We start from the raw sequence: 18,751 nt of genomic DNA on the forward strand, positions 1-18,751 counted from the left end.
GATGGCCCCACTTGGTGAGTGGCCCTGGAGATGAGGTGGTTTCAGGCAGGATTAGAAGTGACCCTAGGGGAGAAGAGACGCACAGGTGAAGGGAAGGTTCTCCCCTGCTCTCGGGACCTGAGTGCCAGTTGTCAGACCTTTCCCTATACCTACAGCAAGCAAGAGGAGGCAGATGGAGTGTTCCCCGCCAGGGCTCAGGCAGGTGTGTCCCCCTCTCCTGACCCTGACTCCCAGCTCCTGCTGCAAGGCCCCTGCCCCATCTACATCACCCAGGACACCCGAGGTGGCCATGCCGATGGGCCGTGGAGAGAGCTGCCTGGCCTCAGCCCCTCTCAGGGGGCCCTTGCCTTGCCTTTAACAGACTGGGCCTCACCCTCTTCACTGGCCAAGGGAATTTTTAGGGGGCCACCGTGAGCTTGGGGGTAAACTGTGCCTTTGTCCCTCTCACGTCTCAGTTCCCCACGGGCCCTGCTTCTGAGAGTCTGGGCAGAAAGCTCTGCAGCCCTTCCAGCTCATGGCTTTGTGGTGAGCTTCCGGTGGACTTCATATCACGGTGCTTGGGAAAAGGGTGGACCTAGGCCAGTCACCATCAGAGTGGGGCTCCCGAAGGTTCTGGAACCACCTGATTTGAAGGAGGCAGATCCCCGCTCTCCACTGGTGCTCTCCCTCATCCGTCTTCTTAAGGAAAAAGCAGACAGAAGCTCTGTCTCTATAAAAAGCTACCTTACACAGGAGCTCGAAGGGACCCAGAACACTCAGCTCTCTCTTTCGGTGGTCTCGTGTACCTTCAGACCCTCAAGACTGAAGCCAGCCTCGTCCATCTCAGGGTGACCGGACAGGAATATGCCTGCCAAGGGAAGGGGCAGCTTTGGAAGGCCCGAGTGTGCCTCTGTCCCTCGCAGCAGCCTGCCGGCTCGCAGCCACGTCCTGGCTGAGCACATCCAGCTTGCGTGGGGCCAGGGCCGAGGCTCCACAAATCCCCCATGGTGCTGGCAGCGGCCACTTAAAGCCCCAGGACCGAAATAGCAGAAGCAGTGAGAGGCTGTGGCTGGAATCGGCTGGAGGAGGGAATCCGTCAGAATCTCCTGGAAGAACCTCTTCTCGGGGGAAGCCCAGGCCTGTCTGCTGGGAGAGATGGAGGGGAAGGGGGTCTCGAATCTGAGTGTTGCTAAGGGGGCTCAGTGGCCAGCCCTGTGAACCTGAGCGTGACTCTTTCATTCCCGGGGCCCTTCGCTGTGTGTAACCCTTTGTGCTTCTGTGACTGGCCCAGCTAGGAAGGTAGACCAGATGAACCACCCATTCACAAGCCTGTTTACTGGGAACTTGGGTGTGTTCTGAAGCACCGTCTCCCACTTAAGCCTCCACCTGAGCATACACGGTGGCCCATTTTACAGATGAGAAGGAGGCTGGAGAGGATTGAGTCACCCAAGGTTAAGGGAAGATGACCTGGTTCCTCAGGTCCTCTCTCTATGGGTTCCCAACCCTGCGGAGCTCATCTGGATTTGCAGGCTTAGATCCCCTTCCATGTCTGTCTGATCTCTGATGGTCTCTTGCACTGGACTCAGGGTGACTGGGGATGTCTGGTTTCGTTCCACGTTGACTCTCTAGTGCCTGGCACACAGTAGGTTCTTTAACTCTTGGTTGCGTGCATGGATGAACAATGCCAGAACCCCTCAGTGGACCTTTGCCACTGGGTAGTCTGCAGCTGCTGCCTGGGCAGAGGACATTAGCAGCGGAGTTCAGCTCCCTCTTGAGAGATTGGCACAGGGGCAGGCAGTGCCCGTCACAGTTCCCGAACAGCTCATGCCATCTGTCTCTGCGGCAGGGTGGCTTAGGCGGCCCACATGGGCCATGGTCCAGAGTCATCCAGAACTGTGGCTTCTCCACCCTCCAGATGGCCCAGTAAGGAGGGCTGCTCAGAGTGACCTGGGAGGTAGTAGCTCCTCTCCTCCTCTGGGAAGATGGAGGGCAGAGGCAGACCGGGAAGTGGGTCCACCTACTGCTCTATCCACCTGGCTGTTAAGGGCACACTGGACTCATGTTGTCTTTTGGGTTTTGCTCACCCAGGAATTTCTCTTTGGAAGTGTTCCATGTTCCAAGATGGTCCCTTGTTCTTTCTTCTCTAAGATATGGGAAACATGGGGGCCATTCTGGATCCATGCGGCAGGAGAACCTGAGAGAAGGAAGGCTTTTCTGGAAGTCAGCATCGCTGTGTGTAACCCCTTGCGCTTCTGTGACTGGCCCAGCTAGGACGGTAGACCAGATGAACCAACCAACCCAAGCTGGGAAGGATTGCAGTCCCTGGAGCTGGGCACGGACATTTGCTTTAAACTCCAATAAAAACAGAATGGGGGGAGGGATTCCAGGTTCTGGACATAAGGCAGTCCCTAAGTCACCCCTTCTGCTCTCTTGCTGGAGGTCCTGGGAAGGCCCAAGGAGGACCTCAGGCCTCGTCCTTCCTGCGGTGCTCTCAGCCTGCCATGGCTTGAGGTGAAGCCTGAGAGCCTGACTCACGTGGCCTTGCCTGGGAGTGTCCCAGGGCCTCGCCTGGGTGGCGTTCTGGATTCACACTGCCTGAGCCTGAGCCTGAGTCCTGGCCAAGCTCTCTGTGGTCCAGCATTGGGAGGGACTTACTGGGAGCTTGCTGCTGTCCTTGGCTCCTTCCTCCCCTCCCACCGTCCGCCCCCAGAGGTTTGTCTTTCATCCTGGAGCTCCAGGGAGCTCGTCTCCCCATGGTTATTCCTCAATGTCAGGCTTAATTTGTTGCAAGTTGTATTCGATTCCAGCCGCCTGTTTTATTTACAGGAGGGAGGTCTTTCCACATATGCCCCATCTTTCACAGTTTGTGCTTACAGAGTATGCATAACTCCTCACAATTAGACGAACACACACACACACACACACACACACACACACACACACCCCTCACACACACACACCCCTGACGGAGCCTGCTTACAGCTTGGGGCCCGGGGAAACCCTCACGAGCCAGTCCCCTTTCTGAAGCTCTGCTCATGACAGAGCCCACCTACCACCCAGCATGGTCAGAACCCTCGGGTGGATCTTAGGTTTCGATGTCAGGTGGATGAGATGAATCGTCTGGGTGTCAGAAATCTCCAGATAGCCTCGGAAGGCCCCCACTAGCAGGGAGGTGGAAGTCTTCATCCTGGAAGACTAGTAACGCTTCCATTTCTAAGGCTTGAGTTTCTCTTTGCTGGAACTTGTTGGGCCCACACTTATGCTTCAGCTTAGGAGAGAAAGCCTCGCCTTATTTGTTTGTTTTTTAAATATTTTTTATACCTTTATTTTGTTGATTTATTTTTATGTGGTGCTGGGGATCGAACCCAGGGCCTCACACATGCTAGGCAAGCGCTCTACCACTGAGCCACAACCCCAGCCCTGTTTTTTTTTGCTTCCCCCTCTTCCTCTGCTTCCCTGAGGTACAAGTGACTGATAAAAAGTGCATGTGGGGGCTGGGGTGGTGGCTCAGTGGTAGAGCACTTGCCAGGCATGTGTGAGGCCCTGGGTTCAATCCTCAGCACCACATATAAATAAATGAATAAAATAAAGGCCCATCAACATCTAAAAAAATATTTTTTTAAAAAAAGTGCATGTACTGAAGGTATTCAGCTTGATGATTCTGTCTGTATGCACACACACACTAAGGTCATCACCGCTGTCAGGGTAATTCACCTTTTCCTCCTCAGCACCGGACAGCCATGGAGGAGAAGGGGCATGAATGTCTTCTGAGCAAATGCTAAGTCCCTGTAACCAATTAGATTTTTCTTTTCCACGGGCAGATCCTCCTGTGGTTTCTGGGCGGAACTCAAAAGTGCAATGGGTTCTACCAGCCGCTGCACCAGACCACAGAGCCCCAGGGGGATGGAAGCCAAGATCATTGGCATTGTTCGGCTGAGGGCGGTGGACTGGCACCCTCAGCTTCGGAGACTTCTCCCCTCCTGACCCGGAGGTGTGGCCTTGACCAGAGTGACAAGATTGCAAACACCGGGGTGAAGAAAATGTCTCATGTTGCTGCCCTTTCCCTTCCAGAATATTCTCCACTTCCTGTTACTTTTAATCGGTTACATTTAGAGACTCTTGGTCTAAAGCAGCATCCCCCTTTAAGAGGTTGTGTTGTGTATTAATTCAAGCTGCGCTTGGCATGGAAGAGCATTCCCTCTGACCAGTAGCTTGTTTTCTTTCTTTTTCTTTTTCTTTCTTTCTTTCTTTTTTTTTCTTTCCCTTTTTGCAAGCCAGGATGGCGCTTAAGAATTCCCCAGCATGGGGTAGGGCTCAGTTTCTCTAAATCTTCCCAGCCACCTCCTTTCCAGTCATCCCAAATATATAGCATTTGATAGTGTTTCTAAGCACAGGGACAAAGTGTTTTGCATGGAAGAAGAGGAGTTTCAAAATAAAATATGGGTTTCTTTTGAAGAGACACCATGGCCACCGTTAGCATGCTGGGCAGGTCCTGGTTCAAGCTCAGTTTGAGCCATTTCTAGATCTGCAAGCAGTTTTACAGTCCCTAGCCTTCTCCCTATTCCTTTTTCCATTAAAAAAAAAAAAAAAATAGGCACAGAACTTTGCTGACGATCCTCTCCTTTTGTCTTCCTGTTGTATGCATTAGTGCCTGAGGCTGCTCCAGGCTTTCCCTTCAGGGAGTTTAAATAGACAGTGCAGAGAGATGAGAAGGAAATTAAACTCAGTTGGGGGCTGCCCTTGTACCCCGAAAGTTAATTCCATGATTGAAATGCCGAAAACCCAAAGATCTCTGTGTCAGATCGGAAGAGGAGAGCCAGGGTAGCCGGAGCGGATGAGAGCGAACGTTTCATTTCTGGGTGTTTCTTTGAAATGGTCAGTCTGGTTTTGGGGAAAATGGCTGTCTCGAAAGTCCATTAACTCTTTCTTATCCCTGCGCTGTTCTCTGGAAGGTAGTGGAGAGCAAGCTCGCCCAGGAAGCCTTCCATCGTCCAGAGAGCATCTGAGCTAATCTGTTGGTGGTGAGGCAACTGCATCAGGGCTCCCTGGAGGAGAGAGTGGCTGGGTGAGTGGAGGTCCCCAAAGGAGAGGCGCTTGGGCCCACAGTGGCTGGACAGGTGTGCCATCGTGGGGAGGAGTTGCCCATCCTGTGTTTAAGGAGTGTGAGGACGGGAAGCTATGGAAATACCAGTTAGTCGGAGGATATCACCCACCTGTAGGGTGGGAGCTGTTGGGAGGGTGACCTGTTGAGTCCGATCTGCTTAAAAACAACACGCTTGAGTTATAAGGAACTTCTCCGTTTGGACCAATGTGCTTTGGTTATGTAAGATGTTCACGAGAGAGGAAGGTGAGGACAGGATGTGCAAGAGTTCTCTGTCCTGTCTTTGCAACTTTCCTGCAAATCTGAAATTATTCCAGAATAAAAAGTTCGAGAAACAAAGCATTTAAGCACATTGAACACGTGGGGAAATATTTTAAACAAAAGATTGACAGGTCACCTCTGCGTGCTGAGATTTCATGTGATCTTAATTTTCTAGTTTTCAATGAGAGTTATTTTATGTTAACAGAAACACAGTTGCTCTGGGGAATAAATCGTGATATACAAAGTATGAATTTGTCACTGGCTAGATACAAAACCCGTTTCTCCATACAGACTCCATGGGTCCTTTAGGGTTAAGTCCACCCTTTTGGGTGCCCACTAGGCAGGACAGAGAGACATGGACTTGGGAATGAATCAGAACTGGATTGAATCCATCATTTTCCAGCTGTGTGGCCTTGGACAGTTACTTTGTCTGTGGCCTAGTTTTTTAAAAAATCTGTAAAGAAGTGTGTTTAATGACCCTGATCTCATAAGGCCATTGCAAGAATTAAATGGGGCAATACAGTGTAACTAACAATCAAGCCTGTCACTTAGGGCAGGGGCCCGAGAACTCGTCCCTAACGGATTCTGGTGTTTGTAACTTCCCGTGAACCCATCTTTTCTGTTACAATTCTCTGATAGCGTGTGAATTATATTTACTGGCTAATTCACTTAATAACAATTTACGAGCTGTTACTCAAACATGGTGTATTTGAGAATCGTTATTTTGCGATTCCCATGCCCACTCTACTGTCCCATGTTCTGTGCCCAAATAATCTTTGTGGGTGGTGTTTGTGTAGATTTGTGTCTAAATTAGGCCCCGTTAGAGAAAATCCTTCATAGGTGTGATTTTTTCCCCTCCCCTTCTCGGCTGCATCCTTACATAGAGGTGCACTGACTTCCCGGGTCCTCGCCTGACCTTACCTGAGAGCTGGAGAGGTCTCCGAGTCTCTGGGGAGATGGCCATTGTCATTATCTCTGCTGATAACTGACACTAGATGTTCCCGTTCATTCACGCGTCCAGGAAGGGTGGCCCCCAGGGTGGTGAACTCGGGGCAGGAGCCCGGTTTTCCTGCTGTGGGAGGAGCACTCTGTGTGGATAGGGGCCAAGCCTCCTGGGCTCTGCCCCAGGTGGGCCACTCTGGAGAAGGTCCCTGGTGCCCAAGCAGCTTCCTCCTCCATAACAGCACAGCAGCCCGAGAGGCTTCCTGGGCCTAGTGAGCCGTGTTTCTAGAACATTTGGAAAGAAAAAGCACCATCCTCATGCTCCTTTCAGGGCACAAGACAAAACAAAAACCCCAAACCAACATCAGAGGCCTGAAGGCTTTGAACATACCATTAAGAAAAAAAAAAATGTTTATTTAATATTGGATAAAAATACACTACCTTACCTTTGGGGGGAAAATAATTAAATAACTAGGAGGACTTCAAAGCGTTTCCTCTCCCTCTGCTTTCCAGGATGAGAAATGTTTTTCGAAGTCATTTGAATATTAAAGAGCTGGGCCCAGAAGCCCTCTGTGTCTGGGATGGAGATCAGCAAGTCGATCAAGTATCTTTTAAAATGCAGGTTTTGGGCACTGGGTGAAATAGAGACCCTTTCTCTGCCGCCCCTGATTTTACCGTCTCTCTTTTCCTTCATTTTCTTTCTTTCCAATCCTGGCTGTGCGCTGAGAAACTTAATCCATTTGTTTCTGATTCATTTACACTTAACTCATCAAAATGCTATTTAGTGAGAGGCGTTTCAAGCCAGGAGGTGCTTAATCCCACAGAACAGGAAACTGCGTCTCGCTCAGGGTGACAGCCTGCAGACCTTGACGGCTCTCGCTTTGGGCTTCCCCTGGACCTCAGAGTGGGTCTGGACACCGGAGCTGGGGGGCTGTATCTACAGCCCTGAATGTCTCCAAGGTGCCCCGGCCCCTCCTCTCCTGCAGCCTCCTCAGTCTGTGACACCAGGAATTTGTGTACACAGCCCTGAAAACTTACCCTATCAACTCACTTTCCACATGAAGCTGTTTGGAACATTCTTGCATTTTCTTTCCCCCAATATTTTATTTTAAAAATTTACAAATATAGAGAAAGGTTGAAAGATTCTTACAGCCAGTGCCTGCATAGTCCTCACAGATCCCACGATTGATTTCTTTCTTTCTTTTTTTTTTTTAATTCCACATCTGCTCACTGTGTCCCTCCTGTAGCCTGGTCCTCAGGCCTCTCTCTGTCCCATTTCTGTTGATCATTCCATGCAAGTTGCAGACCTCGGGCTCCTGCCCTCCAGATGCTGCTGCACGCATATCATTAACTAGAACGCAATATTTGGTTACAAATTTTTTTTTTTTTCTTTTAAGGCAAAATATGCCACAGGCAGTGCCTGTAGCCCAGCAGGTTGCCACATGGTCTCAGCCATCTGTCCCCTTGCCCAGGCCCACTGTGGCAACTTCTTCTGCTTTTTTTTTCCCTGTCTAGGTTAGTTGTGCTATTTTAAGGAAACATCATGTAGATGGAGCTAAACTGTATATACGGTGGTTTCCCACTTATCCATGGTTTGATTTTCACATGCCAACAGTCAACAGCATTTTAAAAATATTAAATTGAAAGTGCCAGAAATAAATAAATCACATTTCAAATAACTTTTAATTTAGTCTATTATAACTGTATTATTTATTTATTTGGTACTAGGGATTGTGGGCTTAACCACTGAACCATATCCCCAGCCCTTTTTATTTATTTATTTGTTTTATTTTGAGACAGGGTGTTGCTAAGTTGCTGAAGGCCTCACTAAGTTGCTGAGGCTGACTATGAACTCGCGATCCTCCTGCCTCAGCCTCCCAAGCTGCTGGGAGTACAGGCGTGCATCACTATCTCTGGCCTAATTGTGTAATTATTAATTGCTGTTGCTAGTCTCTTGCTGTGCCTAATCTATAAATTAACCTTTGCTACAGGTATGCAAACAGAGGAAAAAGCACAGTACAGGGTCAGGCTCTCCGTGGATTTGGACATCCTCTGGGGGTTTTGGATACCTTGGATCAGGGGATGTCTGTTCTCCTTGGTGTCACTCCTTCTCTCAGCATGCTGCTTTTGGGACTCCTCTGTGCTATCACATGTATCCGGGTGGCTCCTCAAGTGCCGAGTCATGCCCCATTGTACGGCTGTCCCACGGTTTTTTATCTGATGGGCATGTGTCCTGTTTCCAGGTTTGGACTGTTTTGAATAAAGTTGGTGCGAGCTTTCTTGAGCACAGCTTCTCGCGGACCCGTTTTCGTTTCTCTCGGGTAAAGGACTCGGCCTAGAATCCATCGCTGGGTCTCCGCCGCTCTGGTTTAAATGTGGAAGAAACCACCAGAGGGTTCTGCAAAGCGGCCTGGCCTAGTTCCACCCCTAGTCCACATGTGGCGCTCTCACTTTGTGACATGTGGCCCCTGGTGGGTGTGTCACTGCTTGGGCATCATTCAGAATAAATGGCCGTGGAGCAAACCCGGATGCGGAGGTGCTGAGCCGGGCTGGCTGTCCTCTGACCTCTTGAGAACCTGTAAACCTTCCTTTCCCTTTGGAACTTGCAAGTTACGCTTTCTCTCTCTGGGGTCTGTTTCCTCTTTGGAGGAGAACACTTCTATGGCAGGGTCCCTGTGGAGCTCAGCTCCGGAGTGTGCTGCAGGGATTTGCACAGGTGCCGCTTAGTGCTGTGACTCTCAGTCCCCCTCACCTGGCTTGGAGCCTCTGCTTGCTCACCTGGGTCCCTGTGCCCAGAAGAGTGAGAGACAGGTGGAATGAGGAATGTAGTGGAATGAGGGGGCAGAGCTGCCTTTGCCCCTCGGGTACATTGTTCACCCATTTATTCAGTAATGATGTCACTAGGATCTGTTGCTCAGCAACAAAAGCTGAAAGCAGTTTGGAAGGGAGACTTGTCCCTGCCTTTGAGGAAGTCTCTGTTAAGAGACAGAAGGTGGGTAAAAGTGGCTTGATTGGCAGGTAGGAGGAAGGTGGTCAGTGCTCTCAGAGGGCAGGGCATACAGCTGACTCCTGGCCACCTTGCTGTTGCTAGGCAGTGGTAGGACTTGGGCATCTTGCTTATCCTCTAAGCCTTGGTGTGTCCATCTGAGCAGTGGGATGGACATGGTTTCTGCTGCACAGGGAGGAGGCAGGGTTGGATCCCGGACCCAGCAAGCCCTCAGCACAGTGCCCAGCAACACTCCAGGAAGGGGACTTGTGGTTTCAGACCCGCACAGTCCGAAGAGACCCAAGCCATGAAACTCCCAGGGATCGACTGGACTCTCTCCAGTGAACTCATGCGCAGTCCTGAACACCCTGCGTCCCTGGGTCCACTCTCCTGGGCTTTCCTCTAATAATGTGCCAAATCTGTGACTGTGTGGAAGATGGACACTCGATACAAAATGGAGATTAATGTGTAAGGGGATTTTTCTTTTTGAAAAAGCAGCATTTCCCCCCAGCCCCAGCCCCTCTGCTGAGTACGGCGTTGGCTTTGCTGGGGACCTGGATAATCTCAGACCGGTTCCTCCAACCCAAGTTCTGTCAATTATGTTACAACAACCAGAGCTTCCTCAGGATTTGATGATGTCCTCAGACTTCACCTGGAGTCTTCTTCCTGTCTAGCCTCAGGCTATTGGGACTCACCCAGCCACATCTGGGCTCTTCTTGCTAAGTGGAATTGTAAGTGATGACCATGCAGGGCCTGCAGAGCACTGGCCTGGAGGAGAGGGGGTGGAGAGGGTGGGAAGCCTACTTCTGAGAATGGGGAGGGAGATGCTGGATGGACGGACGTGCTCAGTCGACTTTCCTGCTCCTTCCCTGGGCTCCATCATCAAGTGACCCGTCCCTGTTTCCTGGGCCTCCTCCCCAAGATAGTCCCCACTTCCCTTCAGCTCTGGTGAGGCCACAGCGCAGTTCCAACAGCTGGGCTGATGTCAGGGCGGAGAGCTGTCTGGATTCCCCTCCGCGGCCTCCCCCTCCAACGCCCTCTTGATCCAAGATTGAGTAAGAAAGGTTGGCAAGAGCCGGGGTGACAGCTCCATTGTTTGGACTTGCAGGAGCGGGAGGTGGGTTCTCATCTGCATATGACTCACGCTCCCAGCACCCCCACCCCTCCCTGCCTTCAGAAGGTTCCAAACCCAATACAAAACCAGAAACAGACCACAAGCAGGTCGCCCCCTTGCCTGCACACACACTGGGAGATGGAGCCGCCCTGGGAGAGTGGCTCAGGCAGGGTTTCCCAGCCACGGAGCCCCATAGAGCTAGCCTTGTTCTGGGGAGTCGGGACCCTGCTTTCTGGCAGGGGGGATTTTCAAGGCTGGGGAAGCGGGCCACCTGGGAAGGGCCAGATTTGCTGCACGGTCTCCATTGCAGCTGGGCCCCAGGCTCCCTGTGGTCCCTCCTCCATGGCCTCTGAGAACAGCTTCTAGTCTGTTCCCTGGACTCTGAATGCGGTAGCTGTCCGGGGCCTGCAGCGCGGGCGGATCATGTAACCCTCCAGCTTCATTCCTATGCAGGACAGGTAGGCTGCAGGCGCTAACGAGCCGCCAGCCAGGCTCCGATGAGGCCTCAGCACCAGTGGAAATTAAAAAAAAAAAAGAGGAGAGAGAAGGAGGGAGAGAGCGAGTGAGGGAGTGAGAGAGGGATTATTTTGTTTCGACGTGTTTGAAAGCGGGATCTGTGGCCAGTTGGGGTTTTTTCCTCCTCCCCCCTTATTTACACAGTCTGTTCAGAGACACACTCGGGCCTGTTTGGATTGGGTGTTTGCTCCGGAGCCGGGCCAAGTATTCCAGCACTGTGCCTTGGCACTGCCACCTCGGCGGCACCAGGAGGCCCAGTCGGTCACAAGACCTCACGGGGCCTCCTCGCTCCCTGCTTATCCTCCCTTCACCTCCTCCCTCTGCCTTGTGCTGATCCCCAGCAGCCCTGGGCCGACTTCACCTTCCGACCGAGGCCTACCCAAGGCCAGGGCAGGGGTGCTGAGCTTGGGAAGGTGGAGAGGAAGTTTGAGGCGCAGACCCTGGGACGGATCTTCTCAAGAAGGGTCTGGATTTGCCAAGGGCCCCGGTGCAACTTGCAGTATGTGGTTTGAGGAGGCGCAAGCAGTGGCTACAATCCCTGGAGATTTGCACATGGGCTATGGTCCTGGGGACACTGAGGAGGAGGACAGAGCCAGCCAGCGCTGGTCTCCACCATGCCAAGAGGGCCCCCAGACTTGGCATCACTTGCAAGCTTGTTAGAAACGCAGAGTCTCAGGCCCCTCCACCCACAGAATCCAAGCCTGCACTTGAACAAGATCCTTAGGTGTTTCAAGGGTATATTAACGTTTCAGAAGCGCTCCTCTGGGCCTGTGTTTCCTAGAGCGAATTAGTATCCTGCCCTCCTCCTCATGCCCCGAGATGCTTTTGGACAAAAGCACTCTGTAAACTAATACACACAGAGAATGTTGCAAAATACAACCCCCTCTTGGAAATTCTCTGGCCTGTGCTCCCTGTGAAGTCTCTTTGAGAAGTTCTACAAAAAAAGAGAATTCATCTCATTTGGATTAACTCAGTGCTTCCCTGAGTGATCCACATCACCTCCTACCATCTCCCCCGAGGAGCATGTGTTAACATTCTCTAGAACTGGCCTCCCAGGCTTCTGCCTTCAGGGACATTGCTGCACATGGTGAAGCAGGTCACCTGCAGGATGCCCCAAGGGACTTGCCTTCACTTCAGGTGTAGAACAAGGTGGTTAAGAGGTGGATCCTGGAGCTGAGCTAACTGGGGTTCTGATCCCAGCTCAGTTCCTTACTGGGGGTGTGCCTTTTGTCAAGTTATTTCAGCTGCCCCATGCCTCAGTTTCCCTCTCTGTCAAATGGGAACAATGATACTACTTAACAGAGTTTTGGCATCATTTAAGTCATTTGAATGAGCCTGGAACATAGAACCCCCTTAATAAAGACTGGCTAGCTAGTTTATTTTTTTGAGTCGTCTTCTGCTGTGGTCACTGCTTGCATCAGAATCATATGTGGAATTCTTTGAAAGGCAATTTTCCGGAGCTCCATGGCAGATCCACTGAGCCAGTCTCCATCAGGGAGGTCTGGGAATCTGCATTTCAAGAAGGGCCTCTGCTGGTTCCACTGGGGCTCAATGGCCCCAGGTGGCCGGCAGCAGCTGACTGCTGGAGTCCAGGTCCTCTAGAGCTAAGTGACACCCACCCTGGATTCCCACAAGATTCAGCCTCACCAGCGTTCCCTGGGCTCTTGGGATTTGGTGCAGGGCTCTGACGTCGGAGAGAAGCTTCTTCGTTCCGCACTTTGGACTTCTCACCTGTGGGAGGGCCTTGCAGAGCGCGGTCCTTGGGGCTCAGTAGCCTTCTTTCCTGATGGGGAGCCAACTGGGCCGGGCTGAGGAAGGTGTGGGGTGTGGTGTGGGTGAACGCTGAAACAGTGACCAGCTGTTATCCATCCGAGCTGGACAAGAGGAAATGAGCTCCAGGAGCCTCGGGGATTATGGTCAGATTTATGAGAACATTTCCTGACATGGAGGGTTAGGAGTCCCCCAGAAGATTTGCAGGAATAAGTGTGCTTTGGATGGGCTTCTCTAGAGCCCATTAAAATCAGAGCGGCTGCTAGGCATCCACGGGACAGATGTTTATGGAGAGTCAACTATATGCCCAGCCTGGGTACCAGGAGGTTGTGGGCAGTGGTCGCAGATGGCAGTGGCTCTCCCCTGCGACTGTTTATGTGACACCAAGGACAGATAGAAACCTGCCCGTGAATAGCTGTGCAGGATAAGACTGACTGTGGACCAGGACCAGAGGGCGCTCCTGTCCCGTCGATGGCCTTGCGGAAGCGTGTGGGTTATCAGTTTCTGTATAACAAGCCACCCTAAGCCTTAGCATTGTAAAGCAGCCACCATTTTATTTGTTCATGATTCTGGAATGTGGGCTCAGCCTCACTGAGCAGATCTTCTGCTGGTCTGGCCAGTGGTTACTCAGGAGACTTTGTTCTGCTAGAAGGTTCATTGGAGACCAGTCCAGCTGGGCGGCTGGTATGCTGAGCCTGTTCCCATGTCACCCGGGGGGCTTCTCTTTGTTCTTATAGGTTCTCCCTCCAGTGGGGGGTAGTTTGACCTCATCTGTGGCTGCTAGGACTCCTGAAGACTGAGGCCTAGAACTGGCATGGATTACTTCTGTCACCTCCTCCTGGTTAAAGCAAGTCACAGGGGCAGCCTGAACTAGAGAGGAGGGGACTAAATGTAGGCATGGTTCTTGGGAGGCAGGTGGCATCAGGGCCACTAGATGTGCCATGCAAGGTCCACACTCCTGCATCTCTTGACACCTGGCCGAGGGGACCAGTCTCCTTTTGGGTCTGGGAGGGATGAGGGTGTTTCTAGATGGCAGCACCAACCTCCCTATCAGCCTTTACCGTTCCCAGGACATTTCTCCCCAGATGCTCTGATTGGACGCCCGACCTCAGTGTTCCATCAGCAGTACCATCATCCCTCCCATGGTCCCAGTCTACAGGACAAAGTGGGTTCAACCCTTCCGCTTTCCTCTGGCCCCCAACATGTTTCCATCCAGACGAACATGAGGAAGCGTGGAGACCTTGGCAGGGTGTGCAGCGTGCCCCCACCCATGGAGGCTCTGGCCCCTGCCGGGTCTACCGAGGGGACTCTAACTGACCACCTAGCCACTCCTTTGCTATCTGCCCACACCTGAAAATCCCACTTTGATCATTTAGCACTGGACATATAACCCACGAGGATTCTTATTTCCTACCAGAATTCCTCTGATCTAATGGAATCCTTCCTTACTCCTGTACAAACTCTCTTTTGGGGGGGGGTTTCCCCATCTGCTCTGAATCAGAACCCTTTTTTATAAACCTGGGGTGGCCTCCTTACAGCCTCTCTGGCTTGACACGCTGCTCTCTCTCCTCTGCATGCTTGACTTTAAGTCCCTCTCCCTTTCCTCTTTTCCTGCAGATTGGACTCTGTTCCATCTCTTCAACTTGAAGCCCCATCTTCTTCATGAACACGCCTATCAAAGTAGCGTCCCTGGCGCTCAACTCTAGAACCTGTCTGCTCTTTATTAGGTGCTTGGTGCTACTCAGGGTCTGCTTTATCCCCTTCCTTTTCTCTCTTATGAAATTGCAATGTTTTGAAGCAATGGCTTTATGTGCATATATATGCACATGTACACATGTACACACGCTTATGCATGTATGGGTATGTATAGGCACATGCGGGTAGTTGTTAATAAAGCACTTTCTTACAACACTGAGATCAGTTTTTACCTGTGGAGGCATCATCTTAAATATTTTGTGTTCTTTTGGGGAGATGACAGAATTTTGTGGGTGACACAGGTCTGTTCTCTAATGCTGATGTTTCTTTGAGGGAAGTGATCAGTTTCCACCCTGACGTGGTCCACGTGGCACCATTAACCCCTTTGAAACTATAGAGTGGGGACGTAGGGAAGAGCAGGGGCTCTGATCCTGGCTCTGCTCTTGCTAACAGAATGGCATCTCTCAGCCAGGGTGCTGTGGGCATTTGGGTGGTCACAGTCCTGCATGATGCAAGTATTCAGATCCCTGCCACCTGCCTGTTTGATGTCAGCAGTACCTCATGCATTGCGACACCCTCTCCCCGCCATCCTGAACCTCTCCCCTGAGCCCCGACTCGGTGTCCGCCGGGACTCAATGAGCCTTCCAAAATTGCCGCAAGAGTTATATTGGTTCATGACGTCAGTGTCTGGTACATAGCTAATGTTTATCGAGCACTTAAGTTATTAATTTATTGGACAATTGTCATGGCTACCAGATAACGTGGTGGCCGTGGAGGTAGGCGTACTGGAGTTTTAGAGGCTGGGGCCCTGGAGAGCCTTTTCCTCCTGCCTGTCCACCTGCCCTTTGGCCAGATGGGCCCAGCGCCTCCCTCTGCCTCGTTTCCGTGTCTGAGGAACACCTGCCTCAGCCCGCCCCCAGGGTGTGGCAAGATTCCACGTCCTTGGTGAGCCCCCGTGCCGCTCCGCTCCGGCTGGCTGCTGGCTTCTTATCGAATGGCCCAAGGAGGGCTCTCGATTTGTAATGGAAACTGCAGGATGTTTGACAAGTATTTACCAAGCGTCCTCGCCATGCCTGACACCTAACCAGGAACTGGCAGTGGGTGTGAGGCTGAGAGAAAGTCAGTGCAGATTCACTCCCGTGTGTGTGTGTGTGTGTGTGTGTGTGTGTGTGTGTGTGTGGCTGGATCGTTCCCATCTGCTCGCTCTTGAAACTGGTGTGTGTGTGCACGTGTGCGTGTGTTAAGTGTGGTGCGTGGTCAGTGTGTGCGTTATCCCCAGCGCTGTCAAGCAGAGAGATTGAGGGCAGAGGCAGGGAGGTGGTGTTCATGCTTCACGGTTGGGGACAGGTAGAACAGAGGGGCCACAGGACCGCTCGTGTGCATGCAGTGGTCACTGGCTTGGCCGGGGGGAAATGCCTGGGGCTTCGGTTGTCCGGAAACTAGGTCTGAACTGTCAAAGAAGATGTGTCTCCTCATCGTCGACTTCTTTTGTGGATAGAATTTGTTTTTGGACTCTGCTTTGCTGTTCCTGGTGTGCAGGGGCTCCCAGGGATTCTGCCTGGGGGCAGAGCCGGGGACCTGCCGTGATTACAGGGCACATCACTGCCAGATGTGAAGACCGCAAAAGACCGGGCTCCCTCTAGTGTGAGGCGCCTCCTCTGAGGTGTTTATGATCTTAAGGTGTTTAATGACGACTGCGTCAGGGTGACGGGGAGGATCACGGCCGTGGAGGGGTCCGTCCACGCACACGGAAGGAGCTTAGGCCTGGGCTTGGCTCTTAGAGTCAGTGGTCCTTTGTCTTCACCCAGGTGTGCTCTCTGCTCCCACAGAAGACCTCTCCTTGAGGGCCTGAAGCTCTGGGACAGAAATTCTGAGTCTTGAGTCAGAGGTGGTCCACTAGGATCCATGCACGCCTTAAAATCCGTCACCAGTGTGACAGATTGCAATATTGCCATCCAAAGATCCAGTTTCCCAGTTTCCCTTGCAAAGTTGGAAAATCTGGCAACAATGGTCTCTTCTTTCCCGTGTGGGGGCAGGAGTCAGCCCGCTGAGAAATGAGTCTCCTCAAGATTGGAACTTTGCTGTCCCTGTATCCGAAAGCTCAGCACGCCCCCTGGTCCCCAGTGCACCTGCCCTCTTGGTCTGATCTAGGCGACTGGGGGCCCCTTAGGTCTTGAGGCCCAGGATCCTGACCCCAGCACCCGTCATCCCCGCTCAATGCTGTGGTGCTGGTCTCCCTGGGTGAGGCGTGGGTGCTTGGTCACTCTGGTCCTGGGGCCAGTGGTACCAGCACGAATGAGTGACTGTCTTCTGCGGGGTCAGAAGGCCCAGAGTTCTGGAGTCTTGTTGCAGCCGGGCCCTGGACTTTCATGCTGAGCCATCAGCCATTGTTTAGCCCGGGTCACGCCGGGTGCAGAATGCTGAGTACACCGCCTTCTCCCCACCTCTGAGTGGACCCATTGAAGAAGGGGGAAACGCCTCCAGAGAATTTTTACCTACATCCTTTTCCTTATGCTTCTCCTTTGCCCTTAATGTCATGTTTGGGGTTAAAAGTTATCTGGGGAGTTCATCTGAGAATCATTCTAATGGAGTGGTGGCCCACACCCAGTGACTTGGGCGGCTGATGCAGGAGGATCACAAGTTCAAGGCCAGCCTCAACAACTTAGTGAACCTCAAAGCAATGTAGCAAGTCCCTGTCTCAAAAAATAAAAAGGTCTGGGGATGAAGCTCAGTGGTAAAGTGTCCCTGGGTTCAATCCCCAGTCCCCGCCCCGCCCGGAAAAAAATCATTCTACTGCATATAGTCATTTTGGAAAACTGGCAGTGTCTGTGAAAATTGAACATGTATACATACTTCATGAAGTCTACCTAACGTATACCTTCACATTTCATTAAAAAATATATACTTGAATGTTTGTAGCAGTACTTTATAGTAGCTCCAAATGATAAGCACTCAAATGACTATCAATAAATAAACTGTGGTATAGTTATTCTATGGAATACTATACAGCAATTAAAATAATCCACAGCTACTTATAACAGACGAATCTCCTAAGCATGATATTAACTGACAGATAAACAGATAAATAAAGATGACAGATAAAAACTTGTAAAGACTACACATTGTTATCATATTTGCATAAAGTTCAGAACTAATCTGTGGTGTCAGAAATCAGGAAAGTGACTACGTTTGGTTGGTGGTAATGACAGTAATGAGCAGGAGGTGGACCTCTGGGAACATAGCCACTGATCTGTTTTTTTTTTTATTTTTTTTATGTGATTACTAGTTTTAAAATTGTGTTTATTTCATGAAAATTCAATGAGCTATACTTTTCTGAAATGTGCATTTTGTGTTCGGATTTTACTGCACTGAAAAGTTAAAATTGATAAAGGCAAAACACAAGACCAAGGCCCAATTGAAGACACACAATGTTGTGAGTTCCAAGTACCAGTGCTGGGATTTTTGTACGAATCCTGTATCTCTCAGGCTTCTTGTGTGCAAGCGATAGAAGTCACCTCTGGCTAATAACAGCCCCAAGTCAGAAGGTATTCTGCTATCCACCCCACCCCCACCCTCACTAGAGTGGCGCTCTCAGGGCTTCTGGGCTTTATGTTACTGTTTAATGTTCAAAGTCAGGCACGGTTGTGTAGATTAGAGGAACCTGGATGTAGTGCTTTTGCCCCAGATGCATAGGATGTTGATTACAGAAGGCCCCAGGGGTTTTAAGCTCCAGAGCAGGATTCAAGCTCCATTTCATGAGATAGAACATTTCTCAGATTAACAGACATGTTCTACCTGGTAATGGCAAACTGTCGGAGAAGCTTTCAATGTGATTAGGATTTTGTTCATCTTTCCTAAACCAGAGGGACTGTGGGCCCACAAAGAGACATCTAGTGCCTGAATTCTCTTGTTTCCTTGCCCCAACCCAGACGTTTCCCACCCAGCACGGAAGAGTGCCTTCAAACGAAGCTCTCTGTACCAAATCTTTCCTCCCAAATCCTAGGGGGCAGAGGAAGGATCCCAGCGTCAGAGTGGCTAGCTTAACCAAGAAATGTGCTGGCAGGGTATCGGAAGTCCTCTAGCCCAGCCTTCCACCCACTGTAGGAATTTCCTATGTTTATTTGATCACATTTTTATTGCGCCAATTTCTTTTTTTCTTTCTTTTTTAAAAAATAAATCTACATATTCTTAATCTTTTCCATAGTGAAAAAAAAATTAAGACTCTTCAGTGGTCATATTGATCTGTATATTTGAAAAAGTACACTCCATTTTGTTAAAAGTGGGTGTGGTGGCTTTTTTGTTTTTGTTTTTGTGCTTTCTTTTGATGGATTCTTTGGGCAAAATAATGCAGTATTTCAAAGTATCATTTTTTCTCATCTCTAAACTG

General features: G+C 50.8%; 1 long non-coding RNA gene and 1 other non-coding gene across 2 annotated transcripts in view; one reads left to right on the forward strand and one right to left on the reverse strand.

Moving 5' to 3' along the window:
* LOC143410990 (uncharacterized) overlaps window positions 1–18,751 on the forward strand; it is a 136,002-nt gene that overhangs the window by 48,408 nt on the left and 68,843 nt on the right. The gene's annotated exons all lie outside the window — the stretch shown is intronic.
* On the reverse strand, window positions 3,324–3,396 carry Trnaa-agc (transfer RNA alanine (anticodon AGC)). Its single transcript has one exon. It is a non-coding gene; the product is annotated as a tRNA-Ala (tRNA).

The sequence above is a fragment of the Callospermophilus lateralis genome, chromosome 11 (genome assembly GCF_048772815.1).
Source record: "Callospermophilus lateralis isolate mCalLat2 chromosome 11, mCalLat2.hap1, whole genome shotgun sequence".
Lineage (NCBI taxonomy): Eukaryota > Metazoa > Chordata > Mammalia > Rodentia > Sciuridae > Callospermophilus > Callospermophilus lateralis.